General features: G+C 39.4%; 1 protein-coding gene across 13 annotated transcripts in view; it reads left to right on the top strand.

The window, feature by feature from the left end:
- The window catches only part of LINGO2 (leucine rich repeat and Ig domain containing 2), a 982,977-nt gene that overhangs the window by 216,433 nt on the left and 744,499 nt on the right, over positions 1-22,045 (top strand). For 11 of the 13 annotated variants that reach the window (XM_061631549.1, XM_061631628.1, XM_061631608.1 and 8 more), the window contains one exon: positions 55-161. The gene's annotated coding sequence lies outside the window, so the exon portion shown is untranslated. Of the gene's footprint in view, positions 1-54; positions 162-9,438; positions 9,527-9,929; positions 9,976-22,045 lie in introns of those variants that run through there. The other 2 variants (XM_061631557.1, XM_061631644.1) reach the window with 2 other exon arrangements.

The following is a 22,045-nucleotide window of genomic DNA, read 5'->3' as shown; positions in this document are numbered from 1 at the left end:
TGTGTGTGTGTGTGTGTGATAAATTCTTAAGATTTCTTCTTTGTTTCCTAACAGGAAATCCCTCTGGAAAGCATTGCAAGATACAGAATTGTGATTCTTGTGGGTCTGTCGACAATATGTCCCAGATGGAATGAAGAAGACAAAAAATATTTTGCTTTACGGTAAGCTGACAAAGACTTTAGACTCTGTCTCACTCGAAAACTTTAGATCGATGTTAAAAGCATAGCAGAGGTGTAAAGAGGCAATAATACTGCCCTGGCATAGCATAGCTCTTCCTCATCATGTAGCAGCCAAATCTGAAGCAATCTGAAATCCTTTCAGCAGTTTTACCTGCAGTCATTTGCTTGTTCAGACAATAATTTGCATGCTTGTGAAATGATGTAGACAACTGAGAACAAAGTTGTCTCAGATGAAAGTCTGTAGAAATGCATGGAATTATTTTATGTTTGCTTGTTAGAACTTCCATCTTTTTGAGGATATTTGGCCTTGCGGGGTGGAGGAACATGGTGGCCTTATTTCCAGAGCTTGTAGTTCCTTGATATAAACATGTATGATAAATACTTGGTTTTTCAAGGAATTTAGTGCTGAAAATAAATCTCCATTATCTAAAAGACTGTTTTAATTCAAGGCTTTCATTTTTCAGGGGCAGCTTAAGGATAGATACTAAAGCTGTACTTCTGAGAATTTTTTTGAAAAAAATTATGTTACGTATGTGAATGTTATATATTATCAGTTCCTTGTAAACTCCATAAATGTTTAAATCATATCTGAAAAGAACAACATATTAACCAAGCTTTTCAAATCATGCTCACTTTTATTGTGCCCTGTTTAAAATACGAGCTAGCTATGAATCCAGCAATTATTTTTGAATATCTCAACAGCCAAAAAGACCTTTTTGTGCCATCCTCAGCAAGATGTACCATATGATGGGGTCTATAATGCTTTTCACTATGCTCACAAATATGGCAGAACTGAATTGTTATCTGTGAGGATGTTTGAACAGTGGTGCTTGCCTTTCATCTAGCCCCAAATCAATCCAGTTTTCAAAACAAATTTTATTATGGATTCAGTTCCAGGGTGGAAAAGGTTGCAATCCCGTAGAGGATTTGCTCACTGTCAGACTTTGAATCACATTGTACCTCCTGATATTTTGTAGCAATTCAGGTGGCATTTAAACTATTTTGCTTTCAGATGTAGTCAGTAATGTAACAGAATAAAGGTTTGCTCCTGAGACCCATCCTCATAGGATTTCTTTTAGGCGGATGTACTCTGATCCTTTATCTTCCTCAGCATACTGTTGATGGCACACAGATGCTTCACACAGCATCAGCACTGCTCCCTTCCATCACATCCCTCCTGATGTTCTTTATTATTCAGAGTATCTAACGGGCTGGACAATGCTATCTCCCTTGTTTTGGTGCCAGTCCATGGGATTTGAGCTGTTTCGAAAGATAATTATTTGACCTGTAGTCAATAAATCCTATGCTGGTACCATGGAGGAGCCCAGAGAACATGGTGCCAAGGCATGCCACTTGTTGGAGCTCCAAGGAGGTCTCCTAATGAGCAACTTGGTCCAGCAATAGTTGGAAGTGAACTGAAGACTGTTGAACCTCTGCCTCTGGTCTACCTCTCCTTGGCTCTGCCCCTTTTTGGAGGACTAGAGTTTCTTAAAAGGTCAACCTTCTGGCCTGAAGATAGGGACTCCTCCTGTGTTCTTCCTACCTGTGCCCCCTGTGCTGTTGGACCTAGCAAGATACTGTGAGAGACACATAGTTTCTCAGACAAAGGCACCTGTGAGGGTCCTCAGGTGCAGTGGGCTTCTGGATGCCTGCCTTGGGTTCATTGGTACCCGGATCACCAGCATCAGGCTCATAGCTAGGAATCCATTCTGGCTCTTTAGCCAGTGAATCTGTAGCCTCAGTGTCCAGGTCACTGTTGCCCTCCAGGGTCATAACACAGTTGCTTATAGTGTGTCATTGGCCTTAAGCAAAGGGCTATTTGAAACACAGGGAACTGTAAGGTAAACAACAACATTGGATTATAAAGAGCTTTTGAACTACATTTGAACTCTCATTGTAACAGAGAGGAAGGGGAGGTGGATATTTCTTACTTTACCTTTGGCTGAATGTAAGATAATAGCTCTTCTCATGGAATTACAGTGGCAAAACTGTTATTGTGAGATACTTGGCATAATTAAAGCTACTGCTGTGAGTGCTGAATGTAAATCCATGTGCCTCCAACGATTCCAAGAGTGCATCAGGACTATCAGGTTGTCTCCATTTCTGGCCCTGTATCTCTTGTAAATTTAAATGCAGCTAATGACTAGCTTGAGTGCTTTCTACAATACTTTGCCACTTTATGTTTCCAACTTCATCACTCTGTTATCTCCCCTGCCCCCCACACACACATCAATGGACTGTTTATACATATAAACAGATAGGCACACACACACGAACACAACTTTCAGACATATACGGGACAACTTTTTCCTACTTCCCAGGGCATTTTAGGCAGAAAGTGCATAATAAAATTAATTGTAGAAATCTCTAGGGTACCTGTCAAAGTCCTGAAGAGTTCAGCCTATGTAATTGGAGTTGTGTATTCAAATAAGCCCTTGCAAGCAGCAGGAGCCTTGGCTGTACCACAGCTGCCAGTTAAATAGGGACAATTGACTGCTAATGGAATGCCTTTCAACAGTTCTGCACACTTATCTGAGCCACTGGTCACACCGTCAGCACTCTACTGTCCCCTTCTATTCTTGCACATGCATCTTTGGATACAGATTATGGTTGTTGGCTGCTAAAGTATCTTGGTTAAGTGACTGTTTGGGACCAGGATTTGATAGAATGTTCCATTGGGAATTGAAATGGTATATGTCAGTTAGTGACCAATAATATTGTGTTAATATATATCTTGCACCTCTTCTATTGAAGCTTGGAAAGCTTTTCACCTATGTAGTAATTTGTTTATATTTTGTACTTGAACTGAGGGAGAAGAACCATATTCTTGTTTAAATAGTATCAAGAGGTTTGTTTGGGTGTCAGCTTCTAAATAACGTTTTAGCATCTGCATATCTCCTCAATTAAATCGATGGCAGTACAAGATTGGTAGTGAACCCCTCACCTGCCTCAAATCTAATTCATAATTGATCTGGTAAAATTGGATTAATTATGCAGATGGGCATATGCGTTAGCAGCCAAATTAGTGAGGTCTGGGAGAGGACACAAGCCTTCCTTGGATCAGTTTGAGAGCTGGACATTCGATTCAGAGTACAAACGGCCTGAAAAGAATGGACTTGCCCAGTCTAATGCCTTGGTATTCCATATCTGCTGCCAATTCAAGCAGAGAGGGAGGCTTTTTCTCTGGTAATTTCCTAATTTATGGAGATGTCACCCTAGGAGGACTCATTTACTAGGGTCATGAATAAATAATAGTATTACCAGCTACCTAGATTATTAAAATATCAGCATCCAAGACTATTAAGATAGGTTTATCTCATGATCCTGGTAAATGAGACTACTTATAAATATCTGTGCTGTTCTGATTGTTTTCTAAAATTGGTTTATGCTGCTTTACACAGCCCAGCTTGAAGTACTAAGAAAAAAATATACAACATAATAAATACATTGTTTGATCCCATTATTTTCAGGAGTCAAATAAAATAACAAAGACTCAACCTAAAATGTATTGTGCCTTATGTAAATGCTCTTGGTAGTGCCTTATGTTAATGGCCTGTTATATTGCCTTAGATCAAGGGTGGGGAAACTGTGGTCCTCCCTGATGCTGCTGGATTCCAACTCCCATCAGTCCTAGCCAGTGTGGCCAATGATCATGGATAATGGGACTTCAGTCCAGCAACATCTGGAGGGCCATATGCTCCCCAGCCTTGCTTTAAATAAATAAAAAACCCATAGTTGAACTGTTTATGCTGTTCAGAAGAACTATAATACAAAAATTCTCTAATATTTTGAATTATAATGTTAGAGGTTTAATTATTACTATTTTTGTATTACATTTCAGCGTGAAAATTGTTGTATAGATCATCTCATTTGTCTTCAAAATTACCTCATGAATTAAACTGAGTGCATGTGGTTTGCACAATGCTATCCACCCAGTGGTTTTCATATCTGGGAATGGAGTTGTACTTGAGACTCTCACATTGAATCTCTATTCCCAAATCCACCGCATCACCCTCTTAGAATTTCTTTTTAACATTCTGAATACATGAAATTATAATCATGAATTGAATCCATGGAGTGCTCCGCTATTAATCTCTGGAAAATATCCAATTAAAAACATTTTTTAAAAACTTCAGTAGTGTAGTATAGCATTCAATTTTGTGCTGTCTCTTTGTGGTAGTTGTGCCAGCAGGTAGTATAAGTTGTACTGTCATTTGTAATAAGTAATCTCCATAGGAACTTGCACAATTACCTGTAGACTCATTACATCTCTCCAGAGTTAAGGCTCATGCGCCACCTGTCCCGTGGAGGCTCAGAAAAACAAACACTAGGTGGAAATTAAATCCTTGAGAACTCTTCATAGCATTGTCATTGCAGCAAAGAGCTTTGTTAGCACTAAAGTTGAGTTCAGTAAGTTGCTGAAGGACCTGACAGGATATATTGCACTAATGGCAAGTTGTGGTCAGAAAGGATTCCCTCTGCCCTTTCTGAATTATCTGTGGCCATGCATTGGATTAAGAAGTATAAAGAGAGCTCAGACAGCTCTGACTTCTTCAAGTGCTGCATTGCAAGTTGAAACTAACTCCAAATAAAGCTGTGCCCCTTGCTGATGATATCATCCAGCTGGAAAGAAGTTAACTCTTTCTGTTATATCTCTCTTTATTTGGAAAGGGTTAAATCATATAATGGGAACAGTATTCCCATTTTGATGACCTTTTTTCCTTTTAAGTACTCAGCTTTGTATGGTATGGTGTGGTGTGGTGTGGTGTGGTATGGTTCATTTATATAGTGTTTTTTGGCCTAAAGGATCTATATATATATATACATACACAATAAAAGTACAATGGGTCATACTTTTATTGTATATTTCTTTTGTAATGTGTATTAACGTTGTTACGCAAAGCAGTATAATATACTGTGGCATCAAAATACAGTAAAAAATTTAATAACTTGGTGACCTACAAATCTAAGCTTTCTGGCTGAAATGAAGTATGCTTTAGTCCAATAAACAAGATGGACATGGTAGAGGTGTTATGATCCTGTTGAAGGAGTCCCTTTGTTGTCCTCACTCTATGTGAATGAGGAGTTCTGCACCAAGTCTGGACTTCTCTTTGGACTCTCATATCTAAAATCCAAACTTCCCGTGAATTGTGACACTTCTGCTTGCCTATCTGGTACTGAAATTGCGTCTCCAGTGATTTTTTCATCAGTTTACCTTTCTGACAGATTTCTTGTATGTGCACAGCTTTTGCAGGTCAGCTGCAGCGTTTGATAGGGTTGTACACAGGCATGAATTCATGAGTAGCTTAGTCAGTAACTTGTACACAGTTACTGACTCATGAGCAGCTCTGCTAGACTTCACCCGTGTCCAGGGGGAATGAACAATGTCCTAATTTTTTGAAGTAGGCTACATCACTGTCCAAACAACTCTTTTGGCTTCCCTGCTACTATGTAGTGAGTGTGAACTACTGTGATATGCTGGAAACAGAAGTCTACTACAAAGTGTTTGAAAGCAGTACCTGAGAATTGTGGCCCATTGTCTTCCACAAAATGAAAGATATACTGTGGTAAGCAAATATACCCTTTAGCACAGTAATCACTCTTCTGCAATCATACTCTGTAGTTTTGGATTGTCCAAGTAGCAGGAATGATAGACAATAACAACAAAATAAATGGAGACTTTCTAAGTAAACAGATCAGCTTCCAACTTTTGCCATGTGAATTCTGATAATTTAGTTGTGATAGAGCGCTCTGCTGGATTTGGTTATTGTTGAATGCAGATGTGTTTCTGAAGGGCTACTAAACTATATGGCAAGCTCAGGCTCAACATTTTGAAGTGCCCTGCTGAGCTTAGCAATTTGTTTTCTAAAACATGTTTCTGTGTAGTGCTGGTGGAATTATTATTCTGAGTATATTTACATGAGTAAATTTCTGATCACATCAAGATTGAGTCTCTCAAATTGATATTTACCTGGTTCAGAGTCTCTCTATATATCAAAAAACTGTCACACCAAAGTATCAGTCTCTTGTGGTTCTAGAAGCCTTGTTTGTGGATATGCTGATATGAGTATCCTTTCTGTAGTGAAATACACAAAGGTATCTTTTGAGTAAATTGCTGTTTTAAAATCGGAAATATTTTTGAATCAGAGTGGCTCTACTGTTGTTGACTTGTTTGTTGCATTGTTTTCCTGTGTCATTTCAATTGCTTGTAAGGCACCAGTGGAAACAAACAGTGCTGTGGGTATCCTACTGGTATCTTCTTGTGACTTGGAAGTGGAACACCAAAGATCCATTTCTAGGAGTTGACATATGGTCAGAGATACTAAGCATCCTTTTAGAAACCACACCCACAGAGACTAGGATAGGGGACTAGGGCACCCTGTTTGATAGGGCACCCTCATTCTGAGCTGTCTTTTGAAGCACTCCTGGGTAATATGGAAAGACTCAACCAGTGTGGCTCCTACAGCTTGCCATATCTATCTCCCTTTTTAGTGCTTCTTCACTTTCTTGTCCCCTATTCCATTCTATCCAGCCCAGCCTTCCCCAACCTGGTTCCCTCCTGATGCTTTGGCCGACAGCTCTCATCATCCCTGACCAATGGAGTTGTCTGTCTGGGACTGATGAGAGATTTAGTCCAAAACATATGGAGGGCACCAGGTTGAGGAAGAATGATCGGGCTCTTGTAGACCCACAGAGAGAATATACCAGGTCTTCATGCAGATATTTTGTTCATTACAAGTCTCTCTTAGAGCGAGGAAGTTCTGTGATTCTTCCTGCTGAGTTGTGTTCTTACAGAGAAGTAACTGGGAAGATGAAATCAGGAACAGATGACCAGTGTTAAGAGTCTGCTTAACTTTTTTCCTTCCCTGCCACCATATGTCTGCTCGAAATAGCCCACCTCCACAAACTGTTTTTCTTTCTGTGGGATATTAAGGACGCTGCCTGTGATGGTTAATTTGGCACATAAATGCAAAGCAAAAGTTTGTTTTTAATGGGGAAAGCAATCTTTTTGCTGACATAATTTTTTCTAGAGGCATCACCGTTATTTAAAAAGTAGCCTTCCTTTATTAGTATAAACCATGCCATGTGAAATAGTGGCCCTTGTCTTTAATGAAGCACATGCCGTGCTGTGCTACGAAAGGGTACGCAAAGCCTGTTCTTTTGTTCTCTGAGAAGCTCTCGTGGCTGGTAATTTATGATAGCAGACAAAAAGAGAACATAGCTTGCTGTGCAGAAGCTGAAAAATGCTTAACAAGCAACAAAACAAGTGAGCTAAAACAAACAGCAAGACAATACAACTTGTCTGTTGGTACCTAAAAAGAATCTGCAGATTAAGAGCTGTATGTTGTGCCACTATCTTCTTAGTGTTATTAAACTTCATTGCTGGGGCTCCTTGTATGAGGCATTACTATATTTGAAAAAATGTAACTATTATTCTGCAAAATAAAAAGTGTAACATTCTCAACTTTGAATGCAACTGAAACTGTTTGAAAACAGAAAACAAGTGGTTTGTGAGTAGCAAAATGTCATTTTTAATTTTCCACATCATACACATGCTTATTGGGTTGCTAGATGAGGGTCAGAGAACCCTTTTCAGCCCAAGGGCTATGTTCCTGCATGGACAACGTTCTCAGGGTCGCATGCCAGTGCTGGGTGTGGCCAGAGAAAAAGTGAGTATGGTCGGGGTATGGATGAGAGAGAGATTTAATTCAGTTCACATTTAAAGCTAAATTTGTCAATTTTGCACATTTTGAAGCAATCTGAGAACTGAAACATACCCATCCTTTGAAATGCTCACTTATCTGAATTTTCTGATGCAGTTCTCCAATAAAAAATGTTTACAAAAATGACAATATTAGGGGAACATGTGCATAAAAATGAATATATGAAAATGTGATATAAAAATGCATTATTTTAGTAGAATTTCCTTACAAAAGTGTGTACATTAGTCAAAACTGCATACAAAATGCATTTATTAGAGGAATTCATACTAAAATGCTTAAGAATTTTCATGAGGATCTTTTAAACAAAAATGTGCTGATTGATGCAGAAATGTGGAGAACTAAACTTCACATTGGAAAAATGAGAAATAGTGAGAACTGAAATTGACAGTTCCTTCTATCTATAGGTCAGAAACAAAAAGGGGGGGGGAAACAATAGATATGACTCTTACTTTTGCACAGTAGACTACATTCCAGCCACACAAAAATTTGATGTTTCTGTGCACACAGGCAAGTAAGGGCATTCTCACAGTCCAAGGGCACATTTGAGGCAGGCAGAAAGAACTCAAGGACAGCACAGAGCAGGACTGTGAAGGAGCATGTCCTGGGAAGAGTCTTGAGGGTCAAATGGAGAGGCATGGCAGCTGCATTTGGCCCTCAGGCCCGAGGTTTTCCTCTCCCAATTTAGATTATGATTGAATCAGAAATGTTCAGAACTGCTGTCCTAATCACAGTTACTTGGGAGTACACCCCACCGAACACAGTGGCCCTCTTGTCTGAGAAAACACTCAAAGGATTGCAGTTTAAATCCCTTTGAGATCTGTGGGATTCGAGTTAGTCCTAATTTGAGCTGTGTGGAGGTGTGTGTGTGCATGTGCAGTTGAATATTGAATGTATCGCTGAACAGATTTCTCACTCAGACCATCCATTCAAACGTTTTGGAGTCCCTTAGACCATAGTTAACCGTTAATGTTATTTTCTATTTGGATTACATAAAGTTACCCTATAGAAATGTACTATAGATTCATTTTATTTATTACAGTTGCATTACTGTAATTTGCATTGTTTAGTCTAGATCATGTATGAGGGCCCTCCTATTAGACAGAGTCAGGCAGCTGATTTGGGTGTCTTGGAATAAAACTGTAAAATTATTTAATTTATTGATATATTTTTGCTCTTAGGGAGAGGCACATGTGGAATTTTCTGTCTCAGATTTCAAAATGACTCTGCCAGCATCATGTCTCAGGGGGTGGGGGTGCAGAGGACCAATTGCTGTTTTGCCTCAGGCAGAAAAATGATTTGGACTGAGCCTGATCATGTTGGCCCTGGTTGCTAAATGATTTGCTAAATTTTGGAGTGATTTCTCATAGCATTATTAGGAAAAAAATAAGAACAGCAGATTAACTGAGAATCAGTTCAAGACATATAATAAAAAGATTTTAGCTTCAGTTCTGTTGAGTAATTGGTTTGCAAATAAGTTCTTACCCATTCCCGACAATCTCCTAACACTACCTTGCTGTGCATCCCTTTTCCTATAGAGAGACATGTGAAGAATATGATCTTGGTGAACTCTGTTTTGACCTGATCCTCACCTCTCAGACTGATGTGCAAGTGATCCAGCTTACAGTTAGTAATAAATGTATTTTTCAGAGACAATATATTTTAAAATAAAAATTTAAATAAGATGTCTTGGTTTTCAAAATGGGATGGGACAGAGTTATGATTGAACACATTGAAAAGTGACAAAGACCAAAAATAGAAATGTGTCAGTCCATGTGTTGTTCCTTGTGGGGGAACTTGAGAAAGAACTTTTTCCATGCTGGCACCCAGGGTGTTGAGCTCCTCCTACGCAGAGGTTTTTTCAGCCCCCACAACCAATTCTGAAGCCAGGTTGAGTCATGTTCAGTTAGCACTGAAGATGGGTAAGTATTTAAAAGTAGGCTGCTAAAACATCTGACAGTATCTTTTATAAGGATATCCTAAGGTGGCTTTATTGCTCCTGCTGTTGGTGAATTTCGATGCAATCCTATAGATGTCGACTCAGACCAATTGAGTTCTACAAGACTTATTCCCAAGTGAGTGTGCTTTGAACTGCAGTCTTAATGATTTTATTTTTGTTTTTATTGTTGTGTTCTTTTAGCATGTGTTTTAATTGTGGTTTCAGTTTTTAATTCATTATTTTATCAATCACTGAGCAATTTCCTCTGTGAAAACTGAACACTGCTATTTCTGCATCACAAAGGATTTGGATCTTCTGTGTGAGATCTAGACCCATCAGTTCAGACTGCCGTATTGAACATTTGGTATGCCGTTGAAATACCATTTTGGGTTGGATTCGTCAGCTATAGGGTAGCTTTATTTGTTCTACCTGCAATAAAGATATGAGCGACCTTTTTGAATCATATTAGGGCCAAATGTTAAGGGGAGCTTTTAAATTAATTGAGAGCCAGTGTGGTGTAGTGGTTAAGGTGTTGGACTACGACCTGGGAGACCAGGGTTTGAATCCCCACATAGCCATGAAGCTCACTGGGTGACCTTGGGCCAGTCACTGCCTCTCAGCCTCGTGAAAACTCTATTCATAGGGTCACCATAAGTCAGAATCGACTTGAAGGCAGTACATTTACATTTTAAAAAAAATTAATTGAATTGTTTCAAATTTTGTTTATTTGTATTTTCAGGGTCTTACCATTGTTTTATTGGATCTAATGTCTCTGTGTCTTTATATATATGTATACATCATGCCTTGTATTTATGTTGTAATAACCATTGCTTATAAAAAACAAAACTCGAACTGAAGTGGATTGCCATCCTTTGTTCACTCATTTTTTATAGAGTCCAGATAATGTCTTTGATGAGAGCCAGTGTGGTGTAGTGGTTAAGGTGTGAGACTATGACCTGGGAGACCAGGGTTCAAGTCCCCACACAGCCATGAAGCTCACTGGGTGACCTTGGGCTAGTCACTGCCTCTCAGCCTCAGAGGAAGGCAATGGTAAACCCCCTTTGAATACCGCTTACCATTAAAACCGTATTCATAGGGTCGCCATAAGTCAGAATCGACTTGGAAGGCTGTCCATTTCTATTGTCTTTGACACATCATTGCAATGCTCTCTATGTTGACCTCTCATGTAAATAAGGCAGTTGCAGTACCTGCTTGTCCAGTATGGAGAGGCCAAGCGCTATTGAGGCTTTTCAGATCTCCTGCGCTGAAGGGAAGAGTGAATCAATCGTGTTTTAATTACTTTTGCATGTATTTGACCATAAATCTATTCAGCCCTGTTTCCACAATAATTATATATAATTAAAATAATTAATTAAAACAATCTACATGAAAATTCACATTTAAATACATGTGTTTTTATATCTTATGTGTTTCTGAATGTATTTTATCTCAAAATACTCATTTATAAATGTATATTGATATTCTTTTCCAGTCACAAACTGTGTTGGAAGACTTGGGAAGTGCAAAAGTTGGTTCTCATTTGCCTGTTAGTCTGGGATGCATGGATCAAGTCAGTTTGTAGCAGAATTTGCAAAAATCAAATTCTTTTAAGCACCCCCTACCTGTGGTTTTAATTGGAAGTCTCTTGCTTGCGATTACTTCCTGTTGAGCATGATAGAGGGGATAACTTATGAATAAGCTGTTAATTGTCCCTTGAATAGCCATTCTTAATTGCCTGTTTCAGTTCCCCTGGGGTAGCAGTATATGCTTCAAATTTCCTCCCCAATTTTTCTTTTCATTTTTTAATACAGTAATACCTCCATTAATGTTCCAGGAACAAAGGTCTTTTTAAGGATGCCTTTTTAAAGGTGAAACTGACCAGCTTTGCTTTGCTGTGGATAAACTTTCAAGCAGATGCCTTTGCTTTCAGATTAAATTGACCAGCATCTGTCTTTGCTTTACTATCAATAAAGGGATAGTAAGTGAAACTGACAAGCCTGTGTGTTTGCTTTGCATTAAAGAGTTCTCTTGCTTTCTCCCAGGGGGAGGAAAGGATCCAATATGATTCAGAGGAGGAGGGGAGGCGAGGAGAGGGTGCTGGGTATGCACCCTTTAAAGCCACTGCTGTCCCCACTATCTATGAGCATCTGTAAGAACCTATCCCTGTTCTTTCCATGTTATGGAAAGAACAGAGGGACTCTGGGAACTATCTGCTGCATCCTGTGAGCACCTACCTGTTGTTTCCTAGCCAGCCTGCCTGCCAGCAGAATTATCTCCACCTGCAGCCAGGTGCATATATAATGGTGCCCCAGTGGTGTAACTTTCTCCTCTTGGAGATATGTATGGTCATACAATGATGGGACTCTACGTTTCTCTCTCCCTCTCTCTCTTCCTCTCTCTCTCTCTCTATATATATATTTGTTTCTCGAGCATTTGCAGACTAGATTGATTTTAGATTTGAGCTATTTTGTGGTGTTATTAATACTGTTCAAGTTTTTTATCCTGTTCTGAATTGTTTTTATTATATTGTTTTATTCTTGCTATGGAAGCCGCTTTGAGGTCACCTGGTGATGAAAAGCGTCATACAAATATACTAAATAAATAAATAATAAATAATATTCCTATCTCTGGTACCAAAGTTTCTGTTAAAGAAGTAATGCCCAGGAATACATCTACTTTGTTAACTGAGGTATTATTTTTGTGAAACAGTAGCATTTTAGAAATGTAAAAGGACTCTGGTGTAGAAACATCATGTGTGTATGCATTTGTGGATGGATCATAATATGCCCTGTGGTTCATAAGCTCATAAAGAGAGATTTTGAAATCCTGGGGCCTTCTGAATGTTCTGGACTACAACTCCCATCAACCACAGGCAGCATGGTGAATAGTAAGTAGGGTGGACATTTCTGCACTGCCAAAAAAAAGGGATTGCCTCACTACAAAATAGGATACAACTATTTCCATTAAATGTGCATATGCTGATTTATAAGGACGGATGCAAATTTAGCCATAATTTCTATAATTCAAACTGAAATGCAATACATCTCACATAGTGGGGAAAACTGTGATCTGTGAGCCTGCTCAGTCTGCTGGCCAGGTTCTATTGATGCACACTGGTTGCATCCGCAATAACTACATTAATGTTCTCCACATAGGGATGTCTGGAGTCTTCAGCTGGTGCAATAATTGGCCATGAAAATGCATGTGAGGGCTAGGCAACATGATCATAGCACACCAGTTTTGTGTTAGTTGTATTTTGCCATTCAGTTCCAGGCGGTAGTGTTGAACTTGGATAGTCTGGAACTAGGTTACCTGAAGGTTTATCTGCACCCCTATGAACCTGCTTCAGTTCTAGGAGGCCCTGCTCCCTGTCCTCCCATCAAGTTTGATCAAGTTGGCAGACACAAAGAACATGGCTTATCCCCACTTGTGGATCCCAACCCTGAGAACTCTACTTGTCCCCTTCCCTTGTGCCATTTAAGTGGTCCTGAAATCCTTTTTTGCAACTGTTATTTCACCAAGATCTTATTACTGGTCCCCAGTGTATGTTTATAATCTGATGTTGGTTTTGTTAAGTTTGTTGAATTGTTTTGCTTTTAACATTTTTATTATCAACATGTTTATTATATTAACATTTTTGTTACACATTGTTTTTCTGAGGGCTTGCCCTAAAATGCAGCAGAGAAATTTAGGGTGGTTTTCAATGTATTGTTTGTACATTGCACAAGGATTAGTGCTAGCTCAAGGGGATTTCCCCCCTCTCCTCCCCCTGTACCCCCCATCCCCAAATCTACTTAGGAGGGTCAGGGAAACCACCACACATTTAGGAGGTGTGCAGGGGGAGAGAACATTCTGTTGTGCAAGGAAAGATACTTGCATTGACATAATGTTTACCTTAATGCTACCTTGAATACAACCCTAAATAAATAAATGGCATTCCATGTCAGTACTGCTGACTCCCAGGTGGGTGCTCCATCTAACTTTGGTGCCGAAAGCTTTACTGTTACTAAACCCCGAAAGCTCAAATTTTTAAAAAAGTTATATTAATGCTTCTGAATCGCCTATTAAATTCTTAACTTTTTGAAAATGCAGCTGTGGCTTTGCTTGTGTTAATTATCTGTTTGATAGCATGGGGCAGAAAATGCATAGTTTTTTAAAAAAATTAGCTCATCAGCTGCCTAAAAGCATCTTTCCAATGTAGATGCCTAGTGCTACTTTTTGTGCCTTAGTCTACCTTTTGAGGTTGGGTTTTCTATTTCAATTTTTTTGTGTCTTGCTACTGTCTTGCATGGCATCTGATCCATGAAGTTAAGCATCAAATAGTAGTCTTCCAGCAAATGAGTGTGTGTCTCTTTTGAACTATGAGAACAAAATGTGTGAATTGTGTCACACTTACAACTTTTATTGGCAAAGCTGGAATGGTGCCTAGAATTTGGTCAGTGTTGTTAGTACAAAAGGTGATGACAGACAACTGTCAAGAATTCCCTCTGTGCTTCTGCATGGAGACTCGTAACTTGAAGAGCATTATATGTTATCTTTGGATGCTGTGAGTGGAAATATTGAGAGAATAAGCTTTTAAGTGTGTCATTCTGTGCAATGACTATTGCGTAACCTAATAGCTATTCCCCTGGATCCCTGATTACATCTTTACAATTGCCACTAGACCTCACAAAGATCAGCAGCAATTAGAATTGTATTCCTTTAAAGGGGAAATTGTGTGTTTTAATGCTGTGTGTAATCTCTACAAATTCAATCCCAATATTAGAAAGGTCTTTCCAGGAAACCAGCATAGGACTAATTTTTATTTGAGACTTGTGAGCATCTGTTCACACAGTTAATTCTGAATTGGAAAAGTCACCCTGAGATAGCTCCCCACCAGCACTAGCACCTCAAGAATGAATGTGCAAGACATTTAAAAAAAACATGTTGCCCATTTTCCTCATTAACTTACAAGGATTTGCAATGAGCAAAATATCTGAGCATATGTAGTGGCAGGGAATATTTTTTGTATTCTTTAAAACTCAAATTTATTTACTTTACTGATTTTATAATAAAGATGTCAAACAATCAAAAGAAATATAAAAAGCACCAATTCATGTGGGTTGCTGCACAAGTTGGAGAAAATCCAGAGGAAGCAAAGATAGATATGTAAAGGAAGGGAGAGAGGCTAGCACAAAAACTACAAAACAGAGGGAGAGAACGGAGATGCTGATGCAAATACTCATGGATACTTTGTTACTACAAATGAATTGTTCAAAACATTTCACCAAATATTTTCTTCAGGGGCAAAAACTGAGCATTTTCGTATCTCAGATGTTGCTTCCTAGAAACTTTAGTTTGGACAACATCAGGCAAATTGTTATGGGCCACCTCTGTGTTCCCTACAAATTTGGGTCAGCTCGAGTTCTTTACTTTAGATATATAATAATTTATTTATTTATTTATTTTATTTAATTAAGCTTATATACCGCCCGACTAGCAACAGCTCTCTGGGTGGTGAACATTAAAAATACAATAAAAATAACACAAAACTGTACACAAAACTGTACAGTCTAAAGTCAAAATATAATAATTTACAATTAACAGGAATTAAAATGCCTCAGAGAAGAGAAAGGTTTTAACCTGGCGCCGAAAAGATGATAGTGTCAGCGCCAGGCGCACCTCCTCGGGGAGACCATTCCATAGTTCGGGGGCCACCACTGAGAAGGCCCTAGATCTTGTCACCACTCTCCGGGCTTCCCTATGAGTCGGAACCCGGAGGAGGGCCTTCGTAGTAGACCGTAGTGTACGGGCCGGTTCATATCGGGAGAGGCGTTCCGACAGATATCGTGGTCCCGCGCCGGCCCGGAAGCATATTGGAAGCCAGTGCAAACGGGCTAGCACAGGTGTTATATGCTCAGACCGCTTAGTTCTTGTTAGCAGTCTGGCTGCCGCATTTTGCACTAGCTGTAGCTTCCGAATCGTCTTCAAAGGTAGCCCTACGTAAAGCGCATTGCAGTAGTCCAGATGCGAGGTTACCATAGCATGTACCACTGATGAGAGGTCCTCCTTACTCAGATAGGGACGTAGCTGGGCTACCAACCGAAGTTGGTAGAACGCATTCCGGGCCACCGAGGCTACATGAGCCTCAAGTGTGAGGGAAGAGTCTAAGATGACTCCCAGACTACGCACCTGTTCCTTTAGGGGGAGTGTAACCCCATCCAGGACAGGGTATATATCCACCATCCGATCAGAGAAACCATCCACCAACAGCATCTCAGTCTTGCCAGGATTGAGTCAGGAAATTATATAAAAGGAATTGGAGATGTATACAAGACAACCCTCTAGTTAAAATGTTCCTTTCCCCCTTTTGATTGTGTTTACTTTTGTTTTGAGGCAATGTTCCTAATGAAATATCAACATATGATGAGTTGGGGAGTTCGGCCAACAAGTGCCTGTGTCTGACAGAAGTGAGGCGGGTTGAAGCAGCAAAAAACAATATCAGATGTATGGTGTAGGATTAGAACTCACACACACATTGGGTGATAGAGCTGATATGGACTTGAATATGCAATGCCTAGATTGAGATAGGCAAATACTATAAAGGCCAGACAACTTTAGAGTTTGGGGTCAGTTGTCTCTGACACTGACCCAAGACAGAAGAGAACATCTGTTCTGGGTGTTGAGATCCACATCATGGGTAAGAATACTCCTTTACTGAGGTGAAGTGATGTATACTGTACCTTGAAAATGTAATTTATTAGTGTACATCCCCTAAGTTTGCACTGTTTAGGACTTTTCTGGTATATGATTATCCACTTACAGCTGCCAATATGTATGTTATATGTTTATAATATAATCGATAAGAGTTTCTGTTGTTGATCTTTGCATTTTTTTTTCTGAGACATTTCCTAGACCTGAGAAGGCTCTCAGGTGGGATCCCTGACTACTTAGTTTGAAGCCATTTCAGGTGGCAACCATGAAGGGATGCTTTCTGTAAGTCCTGTCAGGGAGATCAAAAATGGAATTAGAGTCACTAAAGAGGAAGTCTGATAACCTGCAGATAAATCAGGCTTTCCTAAATATTTGGTTTACAGAGCCCAAGAACTCATAGACCAAATTTGAAAAGCTCAAGCATCCTCAACCAGCAAGAGCTGAGAAGCAGGGAGTGTAGGTTTGCCCCTGAACCTCAGGACACAGCAAATCCTGAGAAGACACTACTTCAATTGTGGCACAACCATTTGCAGACAGAGAAGGCTTATTGGGTGTTTTTCATAGAGTAAGTGAGAGACCCCCCTCTAGGATGCACACCTTAACATGGTGAGGGGGTTTGAGAGTGTCGAAGAAGCTGAGAGCAATGCCGTCAGGAGTCTAGACCAAGAGGCTAGACTTCTACCGGGGGCACCCAAGGTGGAATGGTCAAAGCTGAGACACCAGACTAAAGTGCATCCAAACTCAGAGGAAGGCAAGGGTAAACCACCTCTGAATATCTCTTACCACGAAAACTCTATGAACAGAGTATCCAAAATGCAACACGAGATGAGACACCCAGGTCAGAAGGCACTCACCAAGCTACTGGGGAAGAACAAAGGACAAGTATGAGTAGCACTGTGACTAATGGCGCAGCTGGGTTAAAGCTGAAGGGAAGCCCAGAGGCTGATGTGCACGGATGCGAAAGGAGAGTCCGGAGTTGTATGACGCACACAATAGGAACATGGAATGTGAGAAGCATGAACCAGGAAAAGCTAGAAATTGTTAAGCAAGAAATGAAATATATCAACATTACAATACTTGGCGTGAGTGAATTAAAATGGACAGGAATGGGACATGTTCAGTCAGGCAACTACAAAATATTTTATGCAGGAAATGAGAAATTAAGAAGAAACGGGGTTGCTTTAATAGTGAGAAGTGATGTAGCAAAAGCAATTAGGAGCTACAATGAAAGGTCTGAGCGAGTGACATCAATGAGATTAAACGGGAAACCTATTAACATAACCATCGTCCAAGTCTATGCTCCAACGGCAAATGCAGAAGAAGAATTGGAGAGATTTTATGAAGAAGTACAGGAGGAAATTGATCACACACCAAAACAAGATACAATGATAATCCTGGGGGACTGGAATGCAAAAGCAGAGAAGAACTAGGAATTGTGGGGAAATGGGGCTTAGGAGACAGAAATGAAGCAGGGAGAAAGACTTATTGAATTCTGTGAAGCCAATAATTTGTTTCTTGCAAACACATTTTTTGAGCAACTGAAAAGACGACTGTACACGTGGACATCACCAGATATTCAATATAGGAATCAAATTGATTATATAATTGGAAGCAGAAGATGGAGAAGTTCCATACTTTATGCAAAAAGAAGACCAGGAGCAGACTGTGGTACAGATCATGAACTAATGTATCGAAAATCAGAGTAAAGCTAAAGAAGACCAACAAAGCAATCATAATGCCAAAATACAATTTAAATAACAACCCAGAATAATATAAAGATCAAATATGGAACAGATTTGAGGCTTTAAACTTAGTTGACAGAGAACCAGAACAACTATGGATTAAAGTCAGAGACATGATCAGGGAAGAATGCAAAAAGACAATACCTCTAGTTAAAAAGAGAGAAAGACCTCAATGGATGACCACTCTTAAAATGGTTAAAGAGAGAAGGAAAACAAAAGCAAAAGGAGATAGAAACACAGTTAGAACCCTAAATGCAACAATACAGTGACTAGTACGTAGGGACAAAGAGAACTATTACAATAGTTATTGTATAGAAATAGAAGAGGACAACAAAAAGGGAAGAACAGGAGCCCTATTCCAAAAGATTAGAGAAATAAAAGGGAAATTTAAACCACGAGTAGGGATGTTGAATAATCAACAGGGGAACACACTGACTGACCGAGATGATATAAAAGGAAGATGGAAGCAATACACTGAAGAACTCTATAAAAGAGATGCGAGGATGACAGATTCATTCATGGAGGAACCATATGATGAAGAACCAACAATTTTAGAATGTGAGGTGAAAGCTGCTCTTAAAATACTTGGAAGAAACAAATCACCAGGAACAGATGGCATACCAACAAAGTTGCTACAAGCTACTGAGACTGAATCTGTCCAAATTTTAACAAAAAATTGTCAAGAAATATGGAAAACTAAACAATGGCCCACAGACTGGAAGCATTGCATATACATCCCAATTCCAAAGAAAGGGGATCCCAGGAAATGCAGTAATTATAGCACTATTGCCTTAATATCCCATGCAAGTAAAGTAATGCTCAAGATTCTACAACAAAGGCTCTTACCATATATGGAGCGAGAAATGCTAGACGTCCAAGCTGGATTTAGAAAGGGAAGAGGCACCAGAGATCATATCGCAAACATACGTTGGATAATGGAATGGACCAAGGAATTTCAGAAGAAAATCACCTTGTGCTTTATATGCCCCAAGCTCTGCCCATACAGCTGATTAGAGAAGTTACAGGACCAATCCCAGGTATGAAAGATGTGGCAAGATGAATATTGAAGAACATGGCATCAATGGAAGGTGCGGTTCCTATACCATCAACTAATATATGGAAACAATTGATCAGTTCTTTAGTACCAGCTGCATTGGCATTGACAGAAGCAGAGTGTGGTAGCTGGAATGAAGCTGTGGCTGCTTTATATCTGAAAGCCCATGGACAGTGTTTGGCTGTTATGGTAGACAGATGGCACAGCAGTTGCTTTTTGGTTAGGGATGTGTCTAGCTCCTGAAGGATATGGAACTGTGTATGGTATCATAAATAACTTACTAAGGAGACCACCATTGAAGCTGGCACTCAATACAGTGTTAGAAGCTCTACCTGATGACCATATTATGGCAGAACAGTTTGAGGCTGTATTAACTAGAGCACAGGGCCTGAATCGTCTAGGAAGAACACAGAGAGACCAGGACTAAGAGACTGCTGAAGAGGCTGCAGATGAGTTGGAAAGCCCAGTCTGGAGAAAGAAGAAAACTCCCATCCTCCTTACAAGTGCTGGCAAAACCCGTGGGAGCTTAGGTGACTGCAAAGTTTGCCATATAAGTTATCTGGGTAGATACGGACTGAGGGAAGACACAAGAATCCTCAATCTTGTGCACAGCTTCACAAATAAAGATGATTCAAGGCCATTTCAACATGAATCAAATCTTAAGCACCTTTTGATATATGAAAATGTTCAGTTGTCGACCCTGATGTAAACATTTGATGAAATGCACTGGGCAATTCATCCATATTAAAAAATGATACATCAGCACCTGTTTGAGGCTTACCACTCTCTTTTCTTTTCTGTTACATTATAATTTAAAGATATTGTGCAGTGTCATTTTTACTACTTGGATAACATGATGTAAAGTGAGGTTAGCTGCATTGATGCCTTTAGGAAATCAGTGTGCAGACAAGCTCCTTGGCACTTTCTGATGCTGAGGTGTAACTTTGAGTGTGTCTAACCCAGGCTAAATACAATGAATGGGAAAACATCTTCTGGAGACAGTAAAATCGTTATGCAGGTTTCATGTTCTACTATGTCTTTAGATTCCTTCCCCTGTCTTAAATTCAACTGCTGCAACTATTCAGCAAGGAAAACAAAAAATGACACTGACATAAGATGCCAAACAATCTGCTGGTATCTTAAGGGATGTCAATGCCCTTTGAAAGCCAAGAAGATGAAGAGCAAGGCGCCAGCCTTCAAGTTTCAGCTTCCTCTTAGATGTTGTTATCAAGATCCTGCACAGCATTTGAGTTTACACACTCCATTTGCTCTCATTCAGTATGCAGACTTGCAGGCATATTGCATATTTCGCGTTCGACAACAGTAAAATCACTACATCTTACAAGGAATCACAGTGTTGTACAAGAATTGCTATTAACAAGGTGTTAAATGCAGATCATAGGGGAAGGAATATGAATTATGAAAATCTATATGGCATTAGAGCAATGAGATGCATAAATAGAAACACCATTTCCATTCCAAGTAGTCCTTTAAGCTATCACCCATGTTGTCATCTATTTATAAGACTAATAAGCCTGTTATTGTCATTAAGCTATTGGCACCTTGTCTTCTACATGTTTTTTGGGCATAGCAGTGGGCTTATAAAGATGAGCATTTTCTTGGTGCTGCTCTATAGTTTGTTTCATCCTTGCCTTTCTACATCATCAGAGGTAACTATGAAAAAAGACTGATATAATGATGCTTAATGGGAGTTAGTGGTTGTTTCTTTATTGTTATGGTCAACAACCAGTATAAAACAAAAACGCAAGACTCTCAGAAGAGAAGATTATCCAGATATACAGAAGAATAACATGCAGTAAAATAGGATAAAATAAGATAATATTGTTAAAATATAAATATTATAAAATTCAAAGAGGAAAACCTTATGAGATGGCTAGCATCAATTCCTGGCACATTTTGCTCACTGCTGTGCAAAATTTGGCAACACTAACAGTACTGGATGTATTTTGGTCAGAAAGGAGTGAAGAAACAGAGAATGCACCTCAGTAGGTGAAGTTCAATGAAAGTTCTGAGTAAATCACAATAGAATGAGTAGTACAAGAGGACATGGGTCACCATTTCCATCTATCTCTCCAGAGTCACAAAGGCATTCATAATTTGGGATTTTTCAATATCTTCCCTCCAAACTGCTGAGGGAAGGGCATTAAAACACACAATTGTAAAAGCTCTATGAAGCTTTTGGACCAAAAGTGTGGATAGATAATTTTCTGATTTATTGGACTGGACTGCTTTATCAATTGAAGTATAGTTGCAGGTTAAGCCAGATCATGTTGGCATTCAGCATTGGTGATGCATTGCCTGAGAATCATTCGGGCCATGGAGTTAGTGGTAAATATTTGATTTAATATTTTCATTGTGATCTAGCCTGTTGCTTTGTTCCACACTCCAATTAATTAAGCTCAAGGCTAAAATATATGAATTCCTTTGGGAAGCTAAATTCTAGCTGAGGACATTGTGGCTTTTTCTCTCCTCCTCTTGCTGGATAGGTCTAAAGAACCACCCTTGCTTTGGAACAAGTGAACAAAAGCAGGTAGAAAACAGGCCAGGCCAGCACATTTGAGAAAAACTGAGGAGCTGCCCAGTCACTTTCTGATAAGTTTTTGTTGAGAATGGAGCATCAGGCTCTAAGCTATTTCTTTATTTTTATTTTTTATGGTCAAATTTATAATCCACTTTTCCCTTCCAATGAAGATGCT

The sequence above is a fragment of the Rhineura floridana genome, chromosome 1, assembly GCF_030035675.1.
Source record: "Rhineura floridana isolate rRhiFlo1 chromosome 1, rRhiFlo1.hap2, whole genome shotgun sequence".
NCBI lineage: Eukaryota > Metazoa > Chordata > Lepidosauria > Squamata > Rhineuridae > Rhineura > Rhineura floridana.
The sequence above is the reverse complement of the archived record's forward strand: the minus strand, read 5'-3'. Positions and strand labels throughout refer to the sequence as shown.